This window comes from Populus nigra, chromosome 1 (assembly GCF_951802175.1).
Source record: "Populus nigra chromosome 1, ddPopNigr1.1, whole genome shotgun sequence".
In the NCBI taxonomy this organism is placed as follows: Eukaryota; Viridiplantae; Streptophyta; class Magnoliopsida; order Malpighiales; family Salicaceae; genus Populus; species Populus nigra.
This window is the reverse complement of record NC_084852.1, coordinates 12589089-12596843: the sequence shown is the minus strand read 5'-3', so window position 1 is coordinate 12596843 and position 7755 is coordinate 12589089.

The following is a 7755-nucleotide window of genomic DNA, read 5'->3' as shown; positions in this document are numbered from 1 at the left end:
TAGCTTTGTCTTTCTATAGTGCAGGAAAACCAATGGATGACGATAAGTTCATCATCTGCATTTTTCGAGGATTAAAATCTGAATTTGATCTTATAGTAGCAACATTGAATGCAAAAGATATTTTTCCATCTCTTGAAGGAGTTATTGGCAAACTCCATGAATTTGAAATTCAACTTCAAGGAGCACAAACAACTACTTCCAACATTGCTTTTTATACAAATCGTAGCTGAAAAAACTCAAAGCCATGGGTGAACCCCAGCACTCAAGGCTGCAATAATCACAATTTCACTAGAAGAAATTCCATAAGCAGTACTTCATCATCACGAGATAAAAAGACTCGATTCCCTCACTTTAATATAGGCTCATGTGGAACTTGTCAGAAACAATTCTCACATCATGGTGGTCGTGGATATGGTGTCATCACTTGTTTTCAATGTGGGGGGCCTAATCACAAAATAGACAGATGTTTTGCTTCTGATGAAGATCAATACAAAGCTTTTACTACTATCAAAATTGGAGAAATTGCAGAAGAGATCTGGTATTCTGACACTAGTACAAACCAACATATGACCTCTAACACAAATGAAGTTCAAGGTATTAACTATTATCTTGGCAACAATTCTGTCATGGTTGGTAATGGTCATGACTTGCCTATCACTAGCACTGGACACATTATTTTTCTTACCACTAATCTGAAGTTAAATGATGTTTATATGGTTCCTGCAATTAAAAAGAAACTACCATCTGTTTCTTAATTTACAAGAGAAAATAATTGTTAATTTCTGTTTTATCCATAGGGATTTGTTTTCAAGGACATGAAGGTGAAGTAGGTAGTCCTTAAGGGTTCCATAAAGAATGGGTTGTATCCGACCAACCTACAACTTTCAACATCTCTAGTTAGTTTTTTAGCCAATAAAGTATCTAGCAACTTGTGGCATGCACGACTTGACCATCCTCAAGCTCAGATTCTTATAAAGTTATGTTTACCATCTATAAATAAACAAAATGCTTTATATGAAGGCTATATTTTGGGAAAGTCAACAAAGTTACCATTTGAATCTCGTAAATCCTATGCTACTTTTTTTTTACATACACTTCACACAAAATGTATGGGGTCCTGCATTTGTTTCTTCTTATGATGGCTATCAATTTTATTTAATCATTATTGATGAATATTCTTGATATATATGGTTCTTTCTTATGAATCGTAAATATGACGTAGCAACAATATTTTCTACATTCCTTAATCAAACGGAAAAACAATTTGATGTTTATGTTAAAATAACTCAAAGTGATAGGGGTGGTGAGTTTGTTAATTAAAGCCTGCATAATCGTTTCAAAACTAATGGTATCATTAATAGATTCTTATGTCCATAAACACCAGAACAAAATGAATTGGTTGAACGTCGTCAATGGCATATCGTGGAATCTGGATTAACATTGTTATCACATGCTTATGTTCTGATACAATTCTGAACAACAACTTTTTTTACCATAATATTTCTAATAAATCATCTACCTACTTCTGTTCTTGGTTACAACTCACCGCATGAAGTTATTTTCGGTTATGCTTCTGCTTATAATTCCCTACGAGTTTTTTGGTGTTCCTGCTACCCATTACTTGCACAATTTGATTGATCAAAATTCGACTTTAAATCCACATGGTGTGTATTTCTTGGGTTATTCAAATAATCACAAAGGATATCTCTGTCTTGAACCTTAGACAAGTCGCCTCTACATATCTCGTCATGTGAAATTTAATGAATCTCAATTTCTGCATGCAGAAACCTGACACACATGTTTCTCAATTATTTAAAGTCAGAGCACTTCATCGACTACTCAAGACCATGACTGAAAAAACAACTATCTCAGATCAAAAAATAATACATCATGTTTCAGCAAACAATTTTCAAAGTGTATCAGTATCTCAGTCTCCAATTCCTCCATTCACTACACCAGAATTCAATACTTTAGCACCAGAGGCTTTTCCTATACTTGCTCCACAACGATATCATCATATGGTTACACGGGCTCAAATAGGGAAGCTAAAACCCAAGGTATTCTTCTCTTCACAACATCCAATACCTGTTTGTTTTGTTGTTAACCTTATCACTCAACAACAAGAGCTAGCGTACTTCAACATCTGCAATGACATCAAGCAATGCAAGCTAAAATGGATGCTCTTCACACTAACAACACCTGGACTTTGGAACCTAGACAACCAAATATAAATGTTCTCAACAGTAAATGGGTGTTCAAAATCAAAACACGATCTGATAGCTCTATTGAAAGGTATAAAGCTCAACTAGTGACTCGTGGATTTACACAACAACGAAGCCTAGATTATAATGAAACCTTTAGTCCAGTCATCAAACCAAGTACTATTTAGTTAATCTTTACCATTAGGTTATCTCAAGGCTTGTCTATCAGACAACTAGATGTTAGTAATGCCTTTCTTCATGGTGACCTACACGAACAAGTATATTTGGCTCAACCCTAGGTTTTGAGGATTCCTTTTATCTAGATCATATTTATCATCTCCATAAAGCTTTGTAAGGTTTAAAGCAACCTTTCACGCCTAGTACCTAAAATTCAATACTTATATCCAGCAAATGAGATTCACATAATGTCCCTATGATTAATCTTTATTCTATCACACTCAAGGGTCATGCATTCTTCTTTTACTCATTTATGTTGATGACATTCTTTTAATAGGAAGTTCCTCTTCACAGAGACAAGTTTATTGCACACCTATCTTTCATCTTCTATGTGAAAGATCGTGGTGACATTCATTACTTTTTAGGTCTTCAAATAGCTTACGATGAGTCCACTGTCACTCATACAAGGTATTTACTGTCTCTTCTTTAAAAGTTTGGTCTTGATGGCACCAAACTTGTAAGCACTCTACTAGCATCGGGGCCTTTTATGTCTACTTTTAATGGTGCTCCCTTAGTTAATCCTTTCCTTTATCATCGTTTGGTTGGCTCATTATAATATCTCACTCTAACCAGACTCAACATCTCCTATGTTGTTCATCAAGTCTATCAATTTAGACTCAACATCTCCTATGTTGTTCATCAAGTCTATCAATTTATGCAAGCACCCCATAATATTCACCTTATTGTTGTTAAGAGGATACTCTCAATATTGGTCTTCACTAAGTCTGTACCCCTATTCATAAACTTTGTGGTTTTTGTGATGTTGATTGGGCTAGTTGCAAGGATGACAAACATTCCACTACTGATTTTGTTATCTTTTTGGGCGATAATTTGATATCTTAAGGCGCTAAGAAACAAGCTATTGTGTCTCGATCGACAACCGAGGCTAAATACCATGTCTTAGCCTCAACTACAGGTAAGTTTATGTGGTTTATGCATTTACTCAAGAATATTGGCTATTGTGTCCCTCCTTCTATGTTGTATAGTGACAATCTTAATGCCATTCATATGGGTAAGAATCTAATGTTCCATCATCGTACAAAACACATCAAAATTGATGTTCACTTTGTTTATGAATGGGTTGTGAGTGGTGTTCTCTCTTTGGTAATACATTCTAGAATCAGATTAAATTGCAGATATTTTTACCAAATCCCTTTGTGCTACAAAATTTATTCCAAATCATGGCAAGCTCTATCTTAGTCCAACCCTGCCTTAAGCTTGAGGGGGGATGATGAGATATAGAGATATGCAGATGCAAAGATCTTGCTGAGATCTCTTTACTGAGAGATCCTCTGTTGGGATCTCTCTGCTAAGATCCTCCTTATTTATTCACTTCATGATCTCCATAATATTTATAATTCATTATGTTTCTATAATCTCTGTAGACAAATCATATATATATATATATATATATATATATATATATATATATATATATATATATAATCAATCCTGCATAAATGTCCTGTAATGCTTATTTAAAGGTAATAACAATACATAGAAATATAAGTTCAGCTTTTCCTATAAGCATTATCTTTTTCTTTTTCAACAATAATGTGCTATATATAATTGGTAGGTTGAGAGACCTTTAGAGAAGGAGCCCTCATAGATTATGATGCTAAAAAATAAGAAAATATATTAGAAGACAAGTTATCCAATAAGGTATAATGAATAACTAAAGTATAAAGATTTCTCACCAAAAGTTTTTTATGCTCAATTTCCTAGTTGATCTACTGGCTAAATTTTTAGTGGGCCTTCTCTTACCATCTTTTATAAAAGGCTCTTCATCATATAAAAGTTTCTTAGCCATCTTTTTTAAAGAAGGGTTTAAGATGACATATATATAGCTTTCTTGTATAATAGGAAAAACCTTAATTAATTTCCTAAGTTAGCATAAAGTCTCTCACACTATAGAATCCAAAACTATGTTTTGTTAACTATTATTTTTCACTTCCTTTAGAATTTTGAAAATTATTGTCTAGATTAGAACTATTAATGGTATAGTACATTAGAAATGGAACACAATATACAAACTTCGTTTGTCTTGCCACGAAATGAAGGTTATAGGGCTCATAAGAACAATAGTTGTTCCTTTATAATAAATCTATCGCTAGACTATATTGTAGATCCTTTTAGGTTAGAATAATTTTTCACACTACAATGTTCTCCTCTCCCTTACAATTTATTCTTTGATGTTTAAGAATTAATAGCCATCTAGGGCATGTTCTTATAAACACTTAAATAACCATGGATCGGTCACTCCTTGTCATAGATAGAAAAATTTCTAGGTATCTCTTGAAAGGAAAGTTATGGAAAGGGATCATCATCAAACTTGTCCTCTACAAATTAATAGGGAGTCCAAATTCGACTACACGACACTAGATTCATGGAAATTTATAGTTTCCCATGCTTAAATCCACCATAAAATTCAATAAAAGTTTCCTTGTATCATGAAAGGGTGGTTGGTCTTCACCTCTCACTTGGCATTCCTCTAATACCATATATATATGATTTAACATAAAAGGTCTTAGGAAAATGGTCCTACCATTAGCCAAGGTCACCACTATATTTAACTAGGTCTTATTTAATTTATAAGACCTGGAAAAAATTAAATATCTATATACCCAAAAGAGAGAGAGAAAAAAGCCACATGTTCTATCTAGAAGGAAATTTTGGTTCATTTCTTCTCCTTCTTAAAAATAACACTATATTTAGTAGTACTTACTAATAAGTCTTCAAATTGACCTATAATAAATTATATGGATGCACAAAGCTAACCTCTTGAGTATAGGCTCCTATCAAAGCCAAATCATATAGAAATATAATTTGCATCCTATACCTAAATACAAAGATGTTATTTGATTTGACTAAAAAATGATAAAGTTGTCACATATCCTTACTAGGCTTAGTGGTAATTCTATATAGTTGGATTACGTCAAAGATCTATTAGCATTTTCATTCTTCATCAAAGTGTAGTTTTATTGTCTCTATATATTAAGGTTCGCTTGATTTTTCTAACGTGGAAGCTTTTCTTTATATATCTAAGGCAAACAAATTATCTTCTTCTTATAGAGTTTCTTCTTAATATTACCCAAAGACATTCTTGAATCAGTATTTTTAGGGAAATGTTGATGATAGATCAGTGTACATTAGTGATACAATCTATGTAATGCTAGAAGTGGGTGATAAGAAAAGGGTTTTATTTTGCAAAGCTTGAAGATGTCATTTATGTGTTTAAAGAGAGAAGTAAGGTTAAGGTTTATCCTTTTTTTAGAAATCTTTAGTTTCTTCGAATAAGGATTGGGAGCTTTTTAAAGAAGATGAAATGATAGGAAGTTAATTGATTGAATTGATAAATTAACTATAAATCAAAATTATAGTTATTGTAATTGTAATATCATGTCAGAAAGCTAGAAAACATTTTATTTTGAAATTTCTTAAATGTCTAACATGTTAGACAATGAAATATGGTAGACATTTTGGAAAAACAATTCTTGATTTTCCATGTCATTCATGGTCAATTTTATGATTGATTGAAATATAAAAGGTAAATCAATATTCTTTCATTTATATTAAATAAAGAAATATGGATGCATTAGTTATACAAAAATTAAACCATTCATGTATCATGTGATTAACAACAATATAGTTTATTGTTAGTTTTTAAGAAAAATAATGAAGAAAAATAAAATTAAACACCAACCAATAAAGAAGGTTAAGCTCGAAAATCATCTAAGAGATTAAGTTTCACATTAAGTGATTGATTAATCCTATATAAAAAAGAACTTAACTTATGGATATTATAAATTGATATAAGCATATATTATTGTAGAGATGTCTGCCAGAAAAATATGTGCAAGTAAATAAGTGCAAATTATGCTACGATTAATATTGTACAATTTTTATATGTTATAAATTGTTTGTTTAAGATTAAGATTTTATGTTTATGTGAGATTTTATCTCTATAAATATATAAATATATCATCTCATAGCTTAAACACAATGGTTAGTCTTATATACATAATTTATTATACAGTTTACTCATAATTTTATGCTACTTATTGCTTTCTTTTACCTATGACAATATATTTCTTTTCCTTACACATTTTACTAGTCATCTTACAAGTGCTTCAATTCGAGTCGAATCAAAATTTAATTTTTAACATAAGAAAATGTTCAGGCGTTTTAAGTGTGTTTTTTAGCTTAAAAAAACAAATTAATTGTTAAATAAAAAGTTAACACATGAGTTTAATCAAATAAATCAAGATTTATATGTGTGAATAAATGTTAAAAAAAATTCATTAACGCTGGTTAAAAAATAAATTGAAAATTCAAGAGATAGATACAGATTAAGATAGTTGATCTCGTGCCAAGAGGAGTTAATCAATTTTATTTATTTAATTATATGTCAATTTTTATTATAAGAAAATTAATAATTTCAATTTCAATGAAAAAAAGTTATTTGCATGTATAATTCCTTCTTTTCTTATAAATATATTTTTCTCTAAAAAAATATAGTTTTTTTCACTATATGCTTTATTTGATAAAAAAGTTTTTGAATGATTTGAAATAACGAAAAAAAAAAGATCTCTTTAATTAAAACCCCTTCATCTTATTAATGAGGTTAATATTTATTCTATTTAAAAAAAAAAGCTTATCAAAATCATAAAGACAAGTTTTAATAAAAAAATATTTTTTTTGATAATCTTGACATGAATATATTAAAAAATATAAGAATAATACATTGCTCGAGCGATTCCACAATAAAATTTTTAAAGTTTATTTTTTATCTAATTATACAATAATAAAAATAGACATGCAGAGAAAAATCAATGAATAAAATTTTTTAAAAAATCATGAAAGAGTGTATAAAACTCACTAATATTATAAAAAGAACATTATAATCTTAGTTGAAAACCAAGTAAAAATAGAATAATATTTAATAAAATGATATTCTTGATATATTTTTAAGTAATTTATTTAAATAAAATTTAATTAAAATAGAATAAAAAAGCCATAATGACCTTAACAAAAAGAGGTTGTGCAATTGGACTTGGGTGGGCTACCACACTTGGCCCATCACAAAGGAGGCCAAGTCCACATGCTTTGCCATCTTCTTCTTTTTTAAAAAAAATAATAAGAGAACAATGTGGTGTCTATAATGGTAACCGACACGTCATTTACTAAGAGGCTTTAAGCAACTTGATGTGACTAAAAAGTCAAGTCCCTACTTATTAAATCAAAAAAAAAATCAACCCATTTTGTACTTGAAAATACTAAAGAAACACCCTATAAACCTCCACAAACCAATATATAA